We start from the raw sequence: 21,255 nt of genomic DNA, 5'->3' as shown, positions 1-21,255 counted from the left end.
GGGCTGCATCTCACCTCCTCCACGGAGCCCTCCCAGCCTCTCAGCTTGCACCACTCCCTTCCTGGCCACGTTGGAAACTCTTCTCCGTCCTCTTATCTGTACTGCTGCACACACCTCCTCGTCCCGCTGCCCAAGTGCAGGTGGCCAAGGCAGGAAGGAGGGGAAATGGAGTGAGTTGTCTCCACCCACTACCTCTAACCTTGTCCTTCCTGCCCTGCGTCCCTGTGTCATGCTCATCAACAGCATCCCCTGCTCCTGGGCCACTGGCTTAGTACTGTTCCAGTCTACTCTTGGATGGAATGTCTGGGGGGACCCACTGATGCCACTAGTCCCACAGATTGATCTGAAGCCACAAGTACCTTTTCTTTCTTCCATCCTGTTTAGATTTTTTTTTTTTTTTTGAGAGGGAGGGAGAGAATGTGATCAGGGGAGGGGGAGGGGGGGGACAGAGGATCTGCAGTGGGCTCCACTGACAGCAGGGAGCCCATGTGGGGCTTGAACTCATGAACCATGAGATCATGACCTAGGCCAAAGTTGGACGCTCAACCAACTGGGCCATCCAGGTGCCCCCATCCTGTTTAAATGGAAGGGTTGGCTCTCTTCTCTTTGGCTAATCCTTGCCATACCCTCTTGCCATACAGTCTTCTCAAGGACTGCACCCCCTTCTCCCCATCCTCTCTTTTTCCTTCCACGCATTTAGACATGTGCACATCTCTCCTGTCTTTGAGAGACATCCTACCTCAAAGTCCATCATTTCCCACCAGCGACCACTGCGTCTCGCTTGTCCCCCTTGATGCTGAGCTTCTTAAATGAATTTTCCAGACTTCCTCATTTCCAACTCCCTTCTAAATCCACTCCAATATGGCTGCCTTCTTACCTCTGAAGTCAATACCTGTGCTAGATACCCCTATCCCCCTGTTCCTTAGTACATGTAATTACTGAGGTGCTAGTCTATGCTCTCTGCCCTTCATACGCAAGATACCTTCCCCAGGCCAAATACGCTCCCGAGATTCAAAGGTCATCTATTTGCTAATGACACCTGAAATTATATATACACCCACACTGAGGGAAGAAGTGTTTCAAGAAGAAGGAAATGGCCAATGGTATCAAATACTTCCAAGAAGCTAAACAACATGTGCACTGCAGTGTCTATACATGGGATTGGATTTAGCTGCACCTGAGCCACTGGCAAACTCTGTAAGGTTCTGTTGGTGACAGTAGGGACAAAGCGCTCATTTTGCAGATCAACTCCCTAAACCCAATGAGGCTAAGTGCCTAAAGAGGCTCAAGGTCACACACCTAGGCAGATCCAGTACTCGAACAGGATTCCAGGGTGATATGTGCCCAAGACATACTGACTCCATCCCTTCATAGTGAGTACAGTCTGGGCTTTCTCATTCTTGCGTACACAGAGCACTCCCTTTTGGGCCATCGCTAGCCTGCCCCTAGCTGGTCAAGTTACAGAGTCAACCCATTCAGGAGTCATCTGGGGTAAGTGACGGAACTAGATTTTTGAGAACAGTGTTTTGCCTAAGGCTCTAGCCTGATCTTTCCAAATCCAGTCTTATAGCAGATACCCTGTTTTTCCCTATCAGAATCTGTTCATTCTAGTAAGAGGTACACACTTAAGTTTCTGCTCCTGCCATCTATCTAGATCCCTGATCCTAGATCCTGCTCCTTTCAGGGCTCAACCAACTCTTTCTTCAGTGCCAAGTGGGGGTTCTGCCCCTCACAGGGGATCCCTTGACAGGGATACCTGTCTCATCAAACCCTAGAGCAGACAGAGTCCCACTCCGAGTCTACTCTCAGCTTCAACTCTGGTTCCTTCTTAGCCATGGTGAGATGGTTTTCAATTACCAAAGAAATAATGATCACGTTTTTCTTGGCCCTATGATTTCTTTCTTCTTCACCATCAAGGTATTAATCCACATCACCACAAACAATTGAGTTGGTCTTAGAACACAACATTTCAACTCCAGCAAAAAATAACTCTCCATCAGATTGCGATTTGGAATCATATTTGTGTAAGCAACCTCTATAATGGCCCCCAGTGATCCTCACCATCTGGTATTTGTGCCCTTGGATAATCCCTCTTTTGAGTATGGGTTGGATCTTGTGACTCTTTTATAACGAAGGGAACACAGTAACAGTGATAGGATGTCTCTGATGAGATTAGGTTATAAAAAAGACTGTGACTTCCATCTCATTGGCCATACCTCATATCTCACTACCTTGGAAGCCACATTACCTATGGAGAGGCCCACATAGCAGGAAAGTGGGGGAGGTTCCAGTCAACAGAAAACCAGGAAGTGGAGCCTCATTCTAATAGCCTACAAGGAAATGGATCCTTCCAACAACCATGTAAATGAGCTTAAAAGTGGGTCTTTCCCCAGCTGAGTTTTCCTATGAGATCATACCCCTGCCAAAAAAACTCTCACTTGCAGCTCTGTGAGAGATCTTGAAACACAAGCCCTCAGGTAAGCCATGCCCAGATTCCTGACCCACAGAAACTGAGATACACATGTCTGTTGCTTAAAGCTGCTAAGCTTTGGGGGTAATTTGTTACACATAAACAGGATTCAGAGTAGGGAAGAAATACATCCAAGATTTTTTTTTTTTTCTGAACCCTAAGTCAAAAGGAAGATAGAGAAATACATTTGCTGAAATTCAAACAGGGTGACAAATGCGGTGCTAGTGAAGGTCATTTGACTTTTGATTTCCAAGGTTAACTATTAAGAAGAGTATAACATTGAATTCCCATCATCCCAACAGAATAAATGGAGGAGATAATTAGTTGTCACTTGCTTGGTGTCACTTGCTTGTTTTATGTAGCTGTTTGGGCGGATGGAAAGTGAGTCTAGCATCCACATTCAGCGTTAGCATTAATGAATTCCCAAAATATTCTTTTTTTTTCTGGGGTAAATTTACTTTACAACTACCACCATTGCCAACCAAAAATTAAATCAATAAATCAGTATAAGGAAATTGTCAGGAGCTAGGAGTCCTGGAGAAGAAAGCAAGTGTTGATGGGCTGAATTCCCACAGCACTCTGTAACTGGCTTGCCACCCAATTCCAGGGCCTTGGGAGGCCCAGAGAGAGAGAGAGAGTGCAGCAGGCCTCGGGGCATGAAAGCACTTCAGTACTCTGGGTCCATGTGGGCCCCAGTGTCTCCGTGGCACATTTCTCCACTACTCAGGAAAAAAAAAAAAAAAAGAAGCAATCATTGCCCAACTCTTTTTGCTCGTGTTTCTGTTTCTGGCAAGGACTACATATTTCTAACTTATTAACCCTTTGCTAGTACTGTCAAAGTCTGCATGTTTGATGTTGCTTTCTCAACGTGTGCCTTTTTCCTCTGCTGTGATTTGTCTGCAACAACATCACTCATCGCCCCAGAAAAAGGGACAAAAGAGCACATGTGGACTATAAGTTATGAAGTTAATTCAGCTGTCATAGTGAGAGAAGGTTGTTTGCTAGAGAAATGGCCCTCTGAATGTTTTCACACATTCACTGAATCAAGGTACAATCATGAGGGCTTCAAAAGCTACACATGATGGGGTGCCGGGGTGGCTCAGTCGGTTGAGCATCCGACTTCGGCTTAGGTCATGATCTCACAGTTTGTGGGTTCAAGCCCCAGGTCAGGCTCTGTCCTGACAGCTCAGAGCCTGGAGCCTACTTTGGATTCTGTGTCTCCCTCTCTCTCTGCCCCTCCCTGACAGCTGTGTGTGTGTGTGTGTGTGTGTGTGTGTGTGTGTGTGTATGTCTCAAAAATTAATAAACATTGAAAAAAAACCCCACACACTTATTTTTGGAAGGAACCCCTCCCTCAAATCTTCCTCCCAACGTACCTGCACACCACACACACATATAAACACACTCATATTCATGTCTGGTTAAGGAGAAACACTCTCCGGTGGTAATTACCTACTCACATAATGAGAGCTCTTAGAATAAGAAATGCAAGCATTATACGCTGTTTCTAGATATTCTTATGCTTGGTGCCACGTATTTGAAACATCTGTGTGATTTACTGAGTGTTGGACTCTTCATTCAAAAATGTCAGTAGAATGTAAAGAAACCCACTTGTGTTGTACTGAACTTGCTCTCTGCAAACTTCCGGTAACCAAAGTGATTTTTTCATTTTTGTCTGGATGCTGGTCATGTGCTGTCCCAACGCTTCTCCCTACAACCAAGAGGCTAGTCTCTTCCCTGTTTTCTGATCTGGGACTTAGCACGGATAATCCACACAGCTAGCTCTTTGAAAATTCGCTAATAACTAGAAACTGAGTGGAATGTTGGAAATTCATATATACTAAATAATCTGAGGTGACCATCTCTTTAAAAATTAAGTGGATACAGGGTAACTGTGGATGTCCAAAGAGTAAGTCCCCTAGTGCGGGTCCCTTAGAGTTGAGGTGGTTGATACCCAGAGCTCTCTGCTCTCATGCTTACCCTATCTTTCCTTTGCCCGTTTCCACATGCATAATAAATCTGACAGGCATAAAATTTAGATATTAGCTTGGGGACCTAAGTCAGAAGTAAAGTACCATTTAAAAAAGCCCTAAACTGAGGGTTGATGGGGGGTGGGAGGGAGGGGAAAGTGGGTGATGGGCATTGAGGAGGGCACCTGTTGGGATGAGCACTGGGTGTTGTATGGAAACCAATTTGACAATAAATTTCATATTAATAAATAAAAAAAAGGCGCTCTCTAGTCTTCCATGTATCCATATTGTTGGCTAACGTGTGGTCAATGCCAGTTTTTCCAATTCTACCTGTCATGCATTTTTTTCCCTCTCCTCCTCCCCTTCCTTATTTCCTTCACTCACTGAATAAATATTTACTAAGGACCTGCCAGGTTCCAGGCACTAGGACAAGTGCTGGGAACGGAATGGTGACACGCTGATGAGACAGGTACTGTCCAAACCTGCTTTAATGCTCCTCGTTTGCCCTGAGGGTGTCCTGCAGATCCTTCCCTAGAAGCCTGTGAATTCCTGCCTCTTTTGGTTTGAGGGAGTGAAAGAGCCTTTTTTTCTGGCCTTTGGAGTGCTTGGCCTGAGCCTGGGGAAGGTGAAGTGCCCAAGAATGAATGCTCCCAGGGTGCCATCAACCACTGACGGACAAGCCATTGTGGAAAATACCCCATCTGGCTTACCCCTCAGTGGGACAGTGTCCCACAGGTGTCCCCTGTGCTTGGGGCCCTGTGGTCCAAGAAGTAACCCTCATGAGCATCTGTTCATGGGCTGTCCTCTCTTCCTCCATCACTTCCGCACTCCCTCATGTCCTTTGACTCCAGTCTTTGATTCAGGATTAGCTTTGGGGGAAACCCACTGAACTTACAAACTTGCTGGGGAGACACAGAAAAGTAACTGAATTGTTGCAAAACTCCATTTTTTTTTCCGAGTAGGAAAACAGCAGAATGCTAAAAAAAAAATTTCAAATTGAGAATCTTCTAAACCTAAGCTGCCTGGTATGTTTGCGATGGTATTTTTAACATATCCCGAAGTGTCAGGCAAACCCATAAAGTATTCATTCAAATGAAATTTGAAGGACATAGAAAACACAGGCATATTCTCTGAAAGAATTATCATGCGATGCCTTAAATAGAAGACACTTGCATTTTCCATTCTTCACATTTAAAGATGATCCTTTGGCATTTGGGTCTTTGGACTGGCTGTACTGCTTAGCTTTTTGTTAAAGCTAAATAACATTTCCTATTCTGCAAAATAGTATAAGACCCTGAATCAAACCGATTCTTCTTGGTAAACTTTACTCGAATGCTGTTTTTCATCAACATCACATGCCTATTAGAAAATGAAAAACAGCTGGCTTTCCACTAACATGATTATTTTCCATTATTGAATTCTGAATATTCAGTGTTACCTGTCTCCCTCTCTATCCCTCTTGAGTCATTCCAAATGAGATTGCTATCCGAGACACCTCAGTTTACTTCAGTAACAGGGACAGGATGAATAGGAATAGAGGTAGAAAGAGAGAAGCAATACTGCTCCTATAATACTTTGCAGCTTCATATGGAATAAATAAAACAAAGACGATTTTAACATCTGCACAGTCAATAAATGTCAGTTTCCAGAAATCAGCTCCACAGCCCGTGAATTGACGACGGTGTTGAAGCTGATTCCTGAATGTGAATATGAATATATCTATTCACACTGTCATACTACCTAGACTTATATGGTCTACAGTCACTGTACAGAATGAGAATAATATCTTGGGAACTCAATTACTTGACATAAATAAGACTTCGTATTTGCAAAATAAAAACTTTCTCATGGCCAAACTTCTGGTCTCTCCTGCAATGATAGCTACTTGTCATAAACTCAGAATTGAAAGTCAGATCTTGATTGATATTGTATCTTAAACTCATATGGGCTTGATAATAGAACACTGCCTTTATTTAGTTCTTTTCAATCCACAGGCTTCTACAGTGGTTTTATAGTTACTCGGAGTCTGGAAAGAAATTCCTCCTGCAGTGCTAGTTTCCGAAGTGCTTTGTACTATTTACCATGATATGGTACTTGTAGTACTGTTGTACTGTTTGCTTCTTAAAAAGTAAATAGTGACAAGCCAACCACAGATAAGGTAGAATAATATGAATAAGAGCATCAAGTCCTGAAGGCATGGACCAGAAGTTGGTAAGTGACCACTCACCAAGTGGTCCAAGGACTGGAATCCTTAGAGCTTTGGAAATGCAGAAGGTCACGTCTCACTATGGACCAACTGCATCAGAATACGCATTTAAGCAAAACCCTCTGGTGATTTACAGGCACAGGACAATTGGAGAGGCACTGTTGTACAACATGATATAACATGGTATAAACAGATACTGAAAATGAAGCTTTTGTCCCCAGGGCCAGGGATCTGGAAGTTACCAGAGAAGTGTTGGGGGGTGGGGTGAGGTACAGACAGCCAGAAAGTAGTTGAAGGGGTTTCTAGGTCTGTGGCCCCCCAAACAAGCTTGAAATGATTGCTGGACTCCATCCACAGCAAGCAAGTACTGGCTTGTCCAGTGAGCCCAAATTGTGTTGTCATGAGGACGTCCTTTTGACTCTCTGACACTCAGTCTGGTCACTTGTAAAAACAAGGAGATGACACAAAATAAGCTCCATTTAGTTCTAAAGTTCTATCATTCAACATACAAAAAAGTAACAGGCTGGGGTGTATAGTGGGGGCAGAACATTCACATAACACAAGGATATTTTCACAATTCTTGTACAGATTACTTTGTGATTTCGGGCGATTTTTGTATTAGAATAGGACTATTGTTTCACAGAGAGTAACTTTTTAAGGGAAAACATTTATTTTTGGAGAATTTTTGTATTGAGTGAGAGTAACCATTTCCTTATCCTTGGTCCTTCTAAAGCTCTTTTTTTTTTTTTTAATTTTTTTTTTCTTTTCCAACGTTTTATTTATTCTTGGGACAGAGAGAGACAGAGCATGAACGGGGGAGGGGCAGAGAGAGAGGGAGACACAGAATCGGAAACAGGCTCCAGGCTCTGAGCCATCAGCCCAGAGCCTGACGCGGGGCTCGAACTCCCGGACCGCGAGATCGTGACCTGGCTGAAGTCGGACGCTTAACCGACTGCGCCACCCAGGCGCCCCTTCTAAAGCTCTTTTTGCTTCCTTCTACTTTCTGAAAGTCAACTACACTACACACGTATATCAGAGAAGGGACAGAAGCCAGCCAGAGGCAGAGAGGAAGAGAGAACAGAGAAATATGTAAGGGCCGTTTGTAGTCACTGGGCTGAGAAATCATGGTGACCTCTCTTCTTCTTGTGCTCCAGACCATGGTTCTTTGGTGCGGCCTCACTTCCCGATTCTAACGTAATGCAGCTGTCTCCCCTTACCCACGGGAGACACATTACAAGACCCTCAGTGGATGCCTGAAGCCTTGAACCTTGAACAGTACTGAACCCTACAGATGCTGTGTTTTTTTCTACGATAAAGTTTAATTCATAAATCAGGCATCAGAGATGAACAACAATAGCTAACAATAAAATAGAACAATTATAACAAGATACCATAATGAAAGGTAAATGAATGACTTCTGTGCTGTACTCACCCTTACTTGTTTGTGATGATGCGAGATGATAAAATACCTATATGATGAGATGAGGTGACGCGAATGATGTAGGCGTTGTGACAGTGTGGGGCTACTAGTGACCTTCTGACCATATGTCAAAAGGAAGATCATCTGCTTCTGGATGTGACTGGCTGTGAGTACCTGAAACCATGGAAAGTGAAACCACGGATAAGGGGGGGACCACCTCCTAGCTACAACAGGAGCACAGTGTTTTCATCTGCAGAAGCATCCCTGTACAATGTCTGAATGGACACGCATTGAATCTACAAGGTTCAACAACCACTGGGCTGTAAGCTACCAGGGGGCCTCTTTTGTGATCGATTTCCCTTAACTATATACCTAAAGTTCGCCCAAAGCATTCCCAAACTAATCTCTGCTCTTCTATAGGAAAGCTTAATTTATAATATTTAGGCAATACTATAGTTAGGTTACAAAAGAAACAGCTAAAATGTTGCACTCCTTTTGGGTTTCAATTCACCGTGATATTAAGGAGAGAAACTCTTGCATCGTGAAAGTTGAACTTGGATCGAACTTTCTCAACTGAACGCTGTCAGCTGCCAGAGCTTCAGGCAAGAACCCAGAAAAGATAAAACTCCAGTCATGATGGAATTAGCCAAGCAGCACCAGGCCAAGGCCAAATGAGAGCAGGCTGCATACATGACTCTGTGGCCAACAGAACCCTCTGAACAGCGTTAAGCACCAAAGTTTCATAGTGAATGTTAGGAACAAGATGGCAATTGAGGTGGGTGTTTAAAAGGAAAGCACAGTCGAATGTGTAAGTCACCCCAGAGAATTCTTTGCTTTATTCCCCTGGGAAATTGCCAGAATGAATTAGAAACCAGTTATGTATTACACTTATCTCTGCTTCAACATTGTTTGTCCTTGAGGACTTCCTATCAAACTTGCATCTCACTAACTTGGCAAAGGATGCTACTATGCAGCCACAGAATCCGTGTGCGTGTTCGAAATGACTACAAGACTTCTGTGCAAAGAACTCTCAAGACCACAGGGAACGTTCATCTAGATATCTGGCTTGATCCCAAACTCAGTATCAAACATCCCTCTTTGTAGCACCACATTCTCCAGCAAACCCTTCCTCCAGACCTCCCTGGTTTTTGTGGGACAAAAACATTGTGGGACATGACATTCCCAAACTGGAAACTTGACAGTCGTTTGCTCTCTCTCCTTTGTCACTCAGGTCTAAGAAAGTACTATTGACTCGTTCTTCCCAGTATTTTCTGCAATCAACCACTGCTTTTTTCTTCCTACAGAGCCCAGTCTAGTTCATGCATTTATTATCCTCATGTGAGCTATTTAGAAAGTTCATCTTCCATTTACTCATTAATTCCTTTGGTGCATATTTCAGCACCCACTATGTGCTGTAGGCACTGTGCTAGGTGCTGGAGGATAAAAAGGGGAGCAAGCTAGTGCTCAGGTAGTTTGTGGGCTGGTGGAGCTCTTCCCATTGGGGTTCATTTTGCAGGACACATTCAGGTTACCTTCCTAACACACTCTCTGAATCATACATTCATCCTGCTCAAATGCCTCCAACAGCTTACTAAAAGCAAAGCAAACCAAAGGAAAACTCTTTCTACCATTTTAAAGCTTGCAGGCTAGCTTCTACCTACTTTTCTAATCCCCTATTTTACTATTTTCTCGACAAACCATCTGGTTGAAACCAGCTGGCTGAATCTCCATTTCAGAACATTCCCTATTTCTTGCTCTTTGCTTTGTGACTGCTGTTGCTTTTCCCAAAAGATCCACATCCTCCATCGTGATGCTTTTCTAATTGTCATATAAAATATGTTCTTTCTCTCTTCTGAACATATATATTTGGTCAATTTACATAATACTCAATGCATTCCATAAACATATTCCCAACTTCTCATGTGACAGACTCTGTGAGAGGCGCTGGGAACTAAGGAAGAGCATGCCTTCTCCTATTATAATTCTTGTTTTCACCTTTACAGTCTTTTGGTTCTCAAAGGCAGGGATCATGGTACCTTGTAACCTCTGTAGAGCTTTATATATTTACTTGCTCATATGGGTAGTCAATGACGCAGCTAGTCGTAATGATATTGCTAATACCAATGGAGTCATTTAAAAATTACACTATTTGTTATGTCCATAATCGTCTTCCTTACTCATCACATATTTTTTTAACTGTGAACTAACCACAGAAACCTGTTTCTCCGAAAGCTTCATTTGGGAATGATGTTACTTTAGAAGGGGAACTCAGTGACTATAATGAATTATGAACCACCAGACATCACTCTTGTAAATACTAGTTCCATTGGTCTGAATCTGGATGAAGAAGGGTCTCAAATATCATATTATAATGGTAGTTTCCACTTATTCACTGGATACTCATGGTCCCAATATAGATTTCTCTTTAGAATCTTTTATGTAGCTCAGCATGACTCCCTAAAGTTACATCCTCTCTCCCCCCAGAAAAGCATGACAAGCAGAGGTTTAAGGATGAATAGTCAGGCTAAAGGGTGAATTTATTTTCTCTGTTGGCTTGTGTCACTGCCTCAGTTTGGTTTTATATAGTGTTATGTGAGTTTAATATTGCTTATTTGAAAAATGAAAACAACATAGGATGCTTGAGTGGTTTGGGCCCAAAAGGAAATCTGTATTTTTGCCAGAAAGAAGGAAAAAGGGAAATACATAACAGAAACATTCAAAAACCGAATCTGAAAAGAAAGGTTTATGAGGTTTAAAACTATGTGTATGAATAAAAATGAATTTTATTGATTTATAGAATATCGGTAGCTTGAAAATTCCAAACATCAGTGGAGGTAAATGTTTGAGAAGGTATAAAAACCAAACCATCCCTGAACAGGGATAGAAATTCTCCCACCTGGCATTTTGTCAAAGCTCAGTGGACAGCAAAATCTGAAACCCTTCAGGGAAGTGAGAGCAGTTTTTTCTCCCAGTGTGTATGCTTTCTACAACAAAGTGGTTTTAAGTAAATATGAGAAAAATTGTATTTAACACATAATTTTATCTTGTCAGCTTCCCTCTGAATACAAAAGAAAATGAACAGTGGAAGATTATGAAACAAAACTATTTACCCAAGAGGCCACAATGGCCCTTTGGATGCTGGAGCACTAGGTTTGCTTCCTGCAGGCTGTGCCTATGTGTGTGCGTGCCTGTGTGTATGTGCCTGTATGTGTGTGTGTGCGTGTGTGTGTGTGAGGGTGTGCGTGTTCCCTTCAATCTTCCCAAGAAGAGCAACTCTGACATAGCAAATAAGGAAATTCTAATTGCAAAATTATACCTTCAATGGAAACCATTTTCCTACCCTTTTGCTCTAGAAGCTCTGAAGGTATGAATGCTTCCACAAACAGAATGAATGAAGCCCCAATTCTCTATGGTGACAAATTCAGGAAATGGCAGGTTGTATCTTAAAAGAGTTCAACTACTACTCAAAAGCTCTCATGCGCAAATAATGGAATTCTCAAATTGGGATAAATGCGCTTTAAAGAATTTTTATTTTGATCATTTATTTCAGGGAACACATGGATAATATCACATAGCTTTGAATTACAGAGCAGATAAGAAAATCTAAAAGGAAAAAAATTAGGGCAGGCCTTTATTAAATTTTAAAGTATGCCTCTGCTATACTCTTACAAAGAGCCAAATAGGGTATCAAAATCTCTGGAGATCACCAGTATAATTTCTTTATCATGTTCCATTTAAAATTTAATTACGCAGTCTACAACAAGAAGAATCTGAGCTGTTTAAATAGGTCATGCAGTGAGTAACTTAACAATATTCTAAAGTTTTCCTTGTAAAGATCGTTCCTTTGATAGTCTGTTACACATCAGAACACTATATTATAAAACAAGTGTAATTTAATTCAGTCACCACAGACCCTTATATACATCTATAAAGAATGAAATGTTTTGATTTAGGTAATCTAGAGAATTAATGAAAATCATGTTTCTGAGTGAGTTGCCCGTGTTACATGGCCAGTATCTGCATACTGGCTTACTTTGGGTAATCACTATTTTCGTGCATGCTAGCAAGGTTAAGAGAATTTTTTATTTACTGTTTGGGGTATTTTGCTGTAAATCAATAATCATTCATCACCAGGTAAAAAAAAATCTTGCCACTGAATAATTAATGTTTGAATTAGAGGTCTGTATGGCCTCTGGCTTGCTACTCCTTCATTCCCTACCTCAAATTTCAACTAGCATGTAACTCGAATTTCTCTACAATAAAATAATAAAGTAAATGCTGTGTTGAGCACTTTACACATATCACTTCATTTTATTCTCAGAACAATTGCTCCTATTAGTACCCCTATTTTACAGATAGAAAACATGAGGCACACAGAGGTGAAGACATCTAAGGTCACAGAACTAGTAAGTGGCTGAACTGGGATTTGAACATATGCTGGAGTATATGTGCCGAACCATTTCACTAGGCTGCTTCTTAACAAAACTAAAGGTGCCTTGTCTCACAGACGGACAGTGTCCAAGTGTTGGTAAAAATAATTAGCATAAACCCATCTTTGAATGGACTGCTATAAGAGCTACCGTGTATTGATTATTCACTGTGTGCCAGAAACTGAGCCAAACACGTTATATGGTTTATCTTCTCCCACCAGCAATTTGCAACAGGTATCGTAATTTCCCCAAAATGACAAATGAAAACCTGAGACAGATATTAACTGACTTGCTCATGGTCACACAATTAAGAAACAGCAGATACAAGATTCAAGCATGTCTGAGCCCAAAGCCCAATCTCCTAACCTCTATGCTAACACATACTCAAGAGCAACGACTCCAGACAGCCTAGAAACAGTCAAATTTAGGTTAATAACTCGCCAGCCATTAAGATGAATGGTTCTCGGTGCCAAGTGTACAAAACAGTGAGCAGTGTGGGAAGTGAGAGGAGGCAGAAATCATAACATCTGGTCTACCGCTAGTTCTCCGGGAGTAGGCTTCAGCAGTGCTTCCTCCCTCCTTTCCTCCTAGGGACTGAAAATTTGTACCCCCACATCCCCAAATCCATATACTGAAGCCCTGACCCCTAATGTCATGGAATTAGGAGGTGAGGCCTTTGGGAGGTGATTACATTTAGATGAGATCATGAGGGTGGGGTCTGCGTGATGGGATTATAGCCCTTAGAAGAGACACCAGAGAGCTTTCTACCTCCCCCAACTCCCAGCCATAAGAGGATATGGCAAAAAGGCAGGTGTTTGCCTACGAGGAATCAGGTCCTCACCCAGGCACTAAGTACTGAACCGGCCAGCACCTTGATCTTGGACCTCCCAGCTGCCAGAGCTTTGAAAAATAAATGTTGTTCGAGCCATGGTATGGAGTTCTGCTATAGCAGCCAGAGCTGACTAAAACACTTTCCAATTCAAAGTTTTATGCATTCATTCAAACATCTATTCACTCAGATGGTCAAAGAGTGATGTAAACATTTATTCTGGGCCTACCAAGTTGCAGGCACTGTTAGGCATTGAAGATAAATGATGAATAATAATGGGATCTCAGTGTGTTTTCTACTTGGTGAGAAGGTGTAGAAGTCCTCCATTAAACTGCAGTATCAGGTAACACAAATGCTAGGATAAGACTTAGCACCCAGGGCGTTGGGAATTAACAGAAGGAGCATAAAACCTTTCAGGGCAAAGAAGCTTTCATAGAAGAAATGGCATCTAAGATGTGTGGCTTGTTATTTTAAAAAAAAAAAAAATTTTACTGTTTATTTTTGTGAGAGAGAGAGCACAGCAGGGGAGGGACAGAGAGACAGAGGGAGACACAGAACCCAAAGCAGGCTCCAGGCTCTCAGCTGTCAGCACAGAGTCTGATGCAGGGCTTGAATTCACGAACTGTGAGATCATGACCTGAGCCAAAGTTGGACACCCAACCAACTGAGCCACCCAGGTGTCCCAAAGATGTGTGGCTTGTTTTTTATTGTTAGCTAGGTAGTGAATCTGAAAGGGAGGGTTCTGGGAATTGTAAGGTCTAAGGGTATAATGGAGTTCTATGTAGAGAACTTTAACTCCTTTTCTTTCCCCAAATCCATTCTATTAATTTGCCCAGATGCTCTTTTTAAAAAAAAAAATTAATGTTCTGAGAGAGAGACAGAGTGTGAGTAGGGGAGAGGCAGAGGGAGAGGGAGATTCAGAATCCGAAGCAGGCTCCAGGCTCTGAGCTGTCAGCACAAAGCCTGACGCAGAGCTTGAACCCATGAACAGTGAGATCATGACTTGATCCAAAGTCGGACACTCAACTGACTGAGCCAGCCAGGCGCCCCCAAGATTGCCCTAAAAACAGAATAGAACATTCTCTGGATGAACAGTATCAAAGAGAATAACAGCTCCTCAGACTGGTTTCTAAACCCTCCACATCAACCAGTCATCCCCAGAACTCCCTTTCCTACCTCTGTACAATATCTGACAAGATGGCACCACTTCCTGTTCCCTGCATACCATCCCTGGGCCTCTGTGATGACTTTTCCTCTGTGTGGGGTGCACAGCCCTCTTCACTGACACATACTCCATCCCGAACCATCTTCTCAAGTCATGCTCAGACGTTGATTCATGATGTTGTCCTTGCTTCCTCTAATCAGCAGGGGCCCATCTTGTTGCTGAAATCCCTTAGTGCCTTTTGTTTGTTTAGATGTCTTTCTGGCTTATGGCATTAAACACTTTCCACCCAGCACTGTGATGATCTGTGCCTGCTAAACCAGACTAAGCTACTCAGGGAAAGAGAAAATGTTCTGCCTGTTTTCCATCACAGAGCCTACAACTTTCCTCGGTATATAGTACTTGGTATGTCTTTGTTGAATTCATAAACAGATGATAGCTTTATGTAAATATTGAACTGCACAAGACTTGGGTCCCAGGAAAGTTGGGAGGCAGGAAATGTTCACCGTTCTAGACTACTTAGTAAGAGTTTGGCCTGAAAATACCAACATTTTTTTTTCCTATTTCCCTTACTACCTAGCCCCTGGAAAATAATTTTCTACTCTCTGTTTCTATGAATTTGACTTTTTTTAGAGTCCACGTATCAGGGACTCTTTTTCTGTCTGGCTTATTTGTCTTTTTCTGTCTGGCCTATTTCATTTAACCTGATGCCCTCCATATCCATTCATGTTGTAGATGGCAAACTGCTTCTTTCTCATGACTGAATAATATTCTAGTGTGTGTGTGTGTGTGTGTGTGTGTGTGTGTGTGTACATACACATATTCTTTATCCATTCATCTATTGACATTTAGGTTGTTTCCATATCTTGCCTATTTTGAATAAAGCCACACTGAACATAGGGGTGCAGATATCTCTTTGAGATCCTTTCTTCATTTCCTTTAGATATATAACCAGAAATAAGATTGCTGAATCACATGGTAGTTCTATTTTTAATTTTCAGGGGAAACTCCATACCATTTTCCATAATGGCTACATCAATTTATATCCCTACCAGCAGTAGGGCTCTCTTTTCTCCACATGCTTACCAACATTTGTTATCCCTGGTCTTTATGATGATAGCCATTCAAACAGGTGTGAGATGATAGCTCACTGTGGGTTTTTTTTAATGTTTATTTATTTATTTTGAGAGAGGGTGACAGAGAGAAAGCATGCATGAGTGGGGGAAGGGGAGACAGAGAGAGAGAGAGAGAGAGAGAGAGAGAGCATCCCAAGCAGGCTCCATGTTGTCAGCACAGAGCCCGACGTGAGGCTTGATCTCACAAACTGTGAGATCATGACCTGAGCCAAGATCAAGAGTTAGACGCTTAACTGACTGAGCCACCCAGATGCCCCTCACTGTGGTTTTGATTTGCATTTCTCTGATGATTAGTGATGTTGAGCACCTTTTCATGTACATGTTGGCCATCTGTATGTCTACTTTGGAAGAGTGCTTATTCGGGTCCTCCGCCCATATTTTAATTGGATTGTGTTTTTGTTATTGGTTTTTGTGAGTTCTTTATATATGTTAGATATTAAGCCCTTATTAGATATATGACTTGCAAATATTTGCTCTGTTCCATGAAAAGGCTGCCTTTTCATTTTGTTGATAGTTCCCTTTGCTGTGCAGAAGCTTCTGCATTTGATATATGATCCCACTTGCTAATTTTGCTGTTGTTGCCTTTGCTTTTGATGTCACCAACATTTTTACTTCCTAATTTCTAAAGGAGATAGCATTTCATAATGAAGACAACAAGGAATATGAGATTCTTTTATGTACCAAAGCCCTCCACAATGCACCAGACATCTATCTCATTTAAAACCCAACGCCCATGACTGAGAAATATGGCCAATCAGAAAGTTTAGTCTTGCTCTTCCACCACATGGAATCCATTCAGTTCAAATTCCAAATAACAAACATCAATAACTGAAGACCAAAATTCCATCTGTGAAACTGCAGTACGATGACTTTTATCTCTGACAGTCACATAAACAAGCAGTTCTATCTTCCTGGTACAGGATCTCAAATAATAATCCTACAGGGTATGCTGGTGTTCTAGGAATCAGAGGCTCTGGTACAATATATTTAATACTTACGTTCCCTAATCCCTTCAAAGAAGGCATAGAAAAAAAGAGCAAGTTGTTGGATTAAAAGACAAGAAAAAAGTCCAAGTTTTTCTTTCATTACATGAACCTTTGGCCCCTGTCTCCAATGGCTAAAATCTCGTAAAACATGGCATCTGAGCTATATGCTTAATTATCTTAAGCTTCATTTACCCATACTTCATGTTCCCCAAAGAGCATCCTGACCTCTGGGTGCTGTGCCTTAAGAACCAGCTCGTGAGGGGCGCCTGGGTGGCGCAGTTGGTTAAGCGTCCGACTTCAGCCAGGTCACGATCTCGCGGTCCGTGAGTTCGAGCCCCGCGTCGGGCTCTGGGCTGATGGCTTGGAGCCTGGAGCCTGTTTCCGATTCTGTGTCTCCCTCTCTCTCTGCCCCTCCCCCGTTCATGCTCTGTCTCTCTCTGTCCCAAAAATAAATAAATGTTGAAAAAAAAAAAAAAAAAAAAAGAACCAGCTCGTGAATCTCTACTGTGGCACTTCTGCTACTTCTACTAAGGTCTATTAAATCCCTTTATTTTCCATACTATTTAGTTTACATTAGGAAAGGGAACTCTGTTAGCAAAGAATGAAAATGCTCTCACTTATTCAAAAATAGGCACTAATAGTACATGATTATGCTGAAACCTCTGTTAATATAAACCTTCTTTATACCTTTACTCCGCTATACAAAATAAAGTGCTATCTCTGTATAAGCATCATTTAGATTAAAACCCCAGCTTACCGTAACTAATTGAGTGCCTCCTTTCCATCTGAAGAGTTGTGGTTTTACCACAATTTAATTAAAACACATCTACCTAAACTAAACACCCTTCACCATTAAAAATATATCTTGAAAGACGGGCTTGTAACGGAAAAAAAAGAACACCAATTGTTCACATTGCTACGTCGTCCTTTGCTACCGCAAAATACAAGCAGGGAGTCACCTGTGATATTGAAAATGATCATTTTCACAGTTCAAGAGATAGAACCATACATTCCATTTCCAGGACACTTCAAGACAAAGAGGGCAACATAAGGAGTACGTGTAGCCAGTTTAAATATTTGTTTTAATCCCAACAAGATCATTGGTTTTAATATTTACAATATAATTACAATGCTTCGTGCATGTTGCTCATATAATCTAATTTTTTCTTGTGACAGATTACCAGGCTTTAATTTCAGCAATGGCAAGAATTCAAAAACACATTTAGGTTATCATTAGTAACGAAAAACAAACCTGGTGTCTGCTCAATGGCCTTGTGCACGTATCTTATTTCAACTTCAAAGCATTTTTAACCTACCAAGACACAGACCACTGCTGCGTGAGTTGCACGTTTTCACAGAATATTATCACCCAGTGGCTAGCCACTTTATTATTTTTTTTTAATTTTTTTTAACGTTTATTTATTTATTTATTTATTTATTTATTTTTTTTTTCAATGTTTATTTATTTTTGGGACAGAGAGAGACAAAGCATGAACGGGGGAGGGGCAGAGAGAGGGAGACACAGAATTGGAAACAGGCTCCAGGCCCTGAGCCATCAGCCCAGAGCCCGACGCGGGGCTCAAACTCACGGACCGCGAGATCGTGACCTGGCTGAAGTCGGACGCTTAACCGACTGTGCCACCCAGGCGCCCCCGTTTATTTATTTTTGAAACAGAGAGAGACACAGCATGAACGGGGGAGGGGCAGAGAGAGAGGGAAACACAGAATTGGAAGCAGGATCCAGGCTCTGAGCCATCAGCACAGAGCCCGACGCGGGGCTCGAACTCGCGGACCGCGAGATCGTGACCTGAGCTGAAGTCGGACGCTTCACCAACTGAGCCACCCAGGCGCCCCATAGCCACTTTAAATTAATGCGATTTAAGACAATTAAAGTTGAAATACTCCACCCCTGTGTAATATTTGTAAATGGCCTTTCAGAAAATTTCAAGACCGTCAAAAGCCAGTGAAAACCAAACCATAAAACTGCTTTCAAATGCCACTGTCTTCCTTCCCAGCCACATATCACTACTTAGCAGTTGCCTGAATTTTCCATTTTTTCCTTGATGTCACAGCATAAGCATATTTTTATGACTAACCGGATTAAAAAAAACCCCACAAAGTGTCATGTTCCACTAATCATTAGCCGACAAACAAACAAAATAACTACAGGTGCCTTGTTCTAAATAGCACCAAGGTTTTCCGGGGCTCATTTGCACTTTGCTGGTGACAGGCTGAAGAAATCCGTAAAAGGGCTGAACGCTGTTCAACTGATGGACTTCTACGAGACTGTACAAACAAACAAATGCTAGCAAAAGAAAGGGTCTGCCACCAAGAGAAGGATTCGTCACCAACATTATTAGCATTATTTCATAGTAATGTGAGGAAGAGAGATAATTGTCAGTGGGTATGTCCCAAACCGCCCCGGAGAAAGTAAAAAAAAATACCTGAGACTACATTAGAAGAAGCATAATTGAGAAAGGACTGACGTATTATTTCTCACGCCCTAATTGTCGTGCATTACAGTGGCTGTAAATTGCAGTCAGGATGAGATTGTTGTCATGTTTATTTTCAACAGGATGCGCCATTAGGATAGCAAACATTCATGAAAAAAAAATAATAAGTAGGCTCATTACCAAAATACTCCTACCAAACTCCCGAAAAGACCAGATTCTCCCTTGAGTAATAAACCAGCTACAACAGAACAAGAGAAGATCATTCGCAGGGAACATGGGCATTGCCTCTTAGTAATCACAACATAACGCTACTGAACAGAATTCAAGGTGCGCACCACATCTCTCAGACATCGGAGTAATTTTTATCTGCGTGATTATAGCTCCGTGTGGGTTTCGTCTGACAATACGAGGGTGGTCTGCTCCTTAGCCGTTCTAGAAAAGTTTGGAAGTCATTCTGCATTCCATTATTTTGGGATTAACTTCCTCACCACAAACATGGGCAGATACACAACTCTCTCCCTCGCTCTCTGAAAATGACGAATGCTTAGGTCTTCATAGCAGACTTTCCCCAGAGCGAAAGCACAATGACAGACAAACTCAGTGGGGATACACACCAGCACACATGTCCGCGTTTAACCCAGTCAACCGGCATGGAGTTGAAAAGTTTCTTTGGGACGATATCCAAAGAATTAAGACATATAGTAATTTAAATATTTGGATCACAGTAAACAGTTTTTTTTTTTTTGGCAATATTAATCGTGATCCCATAAGCAAAGATTTACTTTACATAAAAAAAGCAACCAAATGTGCTTATCTCCTGTGACAGATGGTGACGATATGTACTTTTTCCCTATTCCCTGGTGCTGTTCATTATCACATTCTGCTGGCTCTTCTCTTCCTTGTTCTTGAGATTCTCATGTTTGCATTTCCAATAGTTCCCAAGCAATACCCTATGCCCTATTCACTCATTCACAAGTGGTTTTTGAGCACCTTCAAAGACTAAGGCGAGATGCTATGTGCTGCATATAATACCCAGTAAAAGATCTCTTAAAATACTGTCACTCCTGTTTTGTTCTGCTAATAAATAGCGTTAACCATTTTTTTTTTAATTTTTTTTTCAACGTTTATTTATTTTTGGGACAGAGAGAGACAGAGCATGAACGGGGGAGGGGCAGAGAGAGAGGGAGACACAGAATCGGAAACAGGCTCCAGGCTCTGAGCCATCAGCCCAGAGCCCAACGCGGGGCTCGAACTCACGGACCGCGAGATCGTGACCTGGCTGAAGTCGGACGCTTAACCGACTGCGCCACCCAGGCGCCCCACGTTAACCATTTTTGATAGCTAGTTGTCTATAACATGCATCCTGTTAATCATATCTTATTTCGTATAGTAACATACGATATAAAAAAATATATAATACACATCGATCAACTTACATACCGATTTCTTTTCCTAGTGAGATAATATTACTAAGTACTTATTTCAATGACAATAAGAAATATAAAAGTATTTATATAATCATCAAAACTATGATGTAAGTTCTTGAATGAAGGCTCAGAATTCTTTTATAAATCTATAAATCCTTGAATGTAAGGATGATAGGAGGTATAGTGGAGAAAACCACAACTCATTGCACTAATGCCCACAAATATAATAAAAGAAACAACATGTTTATGATTTCTGCAGAGAATATATCTCATAAATACATCTCCAAATGCATGATGTAACTTTAAAACAATGAGAATGATTTCTCTAAGTCATATACGGACATTTCTCTCATTACTTCTTGGTTACACCTCTTCTATGTGACTCATGCACAATTTCTGGCATTTACATCGTGAAATATGAGGTCTTAAAATCTGCTGCAAGGAAGAGAAAATTACAAAGGCCTCTCCAAGAAGATCCAGCACTTCTTGTGAGGGGCATCAGAAATCATGCACAGAATAAGCAAAGCCAGCCTGCTCACCTTGGTAGATTTCCCGCTAACTCTGTGGTTGTCTCTCTGGAGGAGAAAAAGAAGATACACATAATTAGCTTCTTTTGGTAAATCATAAAAAATGTGTTTAATAAAACCACAACATAATGCACCAAGGCATTATAAGATCATACATGTGAAGAAGATACAGTATATGCAGTATACAGTAGAAGCACTAATGACATTTCTGATTAATTCCCATAAACATTTCAATGGTT

At 41.6% G+C, this 21,255-nt stretch overlaps 1 protein-coding gene across 1 annotated transcript in view; it reads right to left on the bottom strand.

Moving 5' to 3' along the window:
• Nucleotides 1-21,052, bottom strand: part of CELF2 (CUGBP Elav-like family member 2) — a 405,408-nt gene extending 384,356 nt beyond the window's left edge. The window contains exon 1 of the mRNA XM_030322970.1: nucleotides 21,029-21,052. The gene's annotated coding sequence lies outside the window, so the exon portion shown is untranslated. The remainder of the gene's footprint in view (nucleotides 1-21,028) is intronic.
• Between the last annotated feature and the right edge of the window lie 203 nt (nucleotides 21,053-21,255).

This window comes from Lynx canadensis, chromosome B4 (assembly GCF_007474595.2).
Source record: "Lynx canadensis isolate LIC74 chromosome B4, mLynCan4.pri.v2, whole genome shotgun sequence".
NCBI classification, from domain to species: domain Eukaryota; kingdom Metazoa; phylum Chordata; class Mammalia; order Carnivora; family Felidae; genus Lynx; species Lynx canadensis.
The sequence above is the reverse complement of the archived record's forward strand: the minus strand, read 5'-3'. Positions and strand labels throughout refer to the sequence as shown.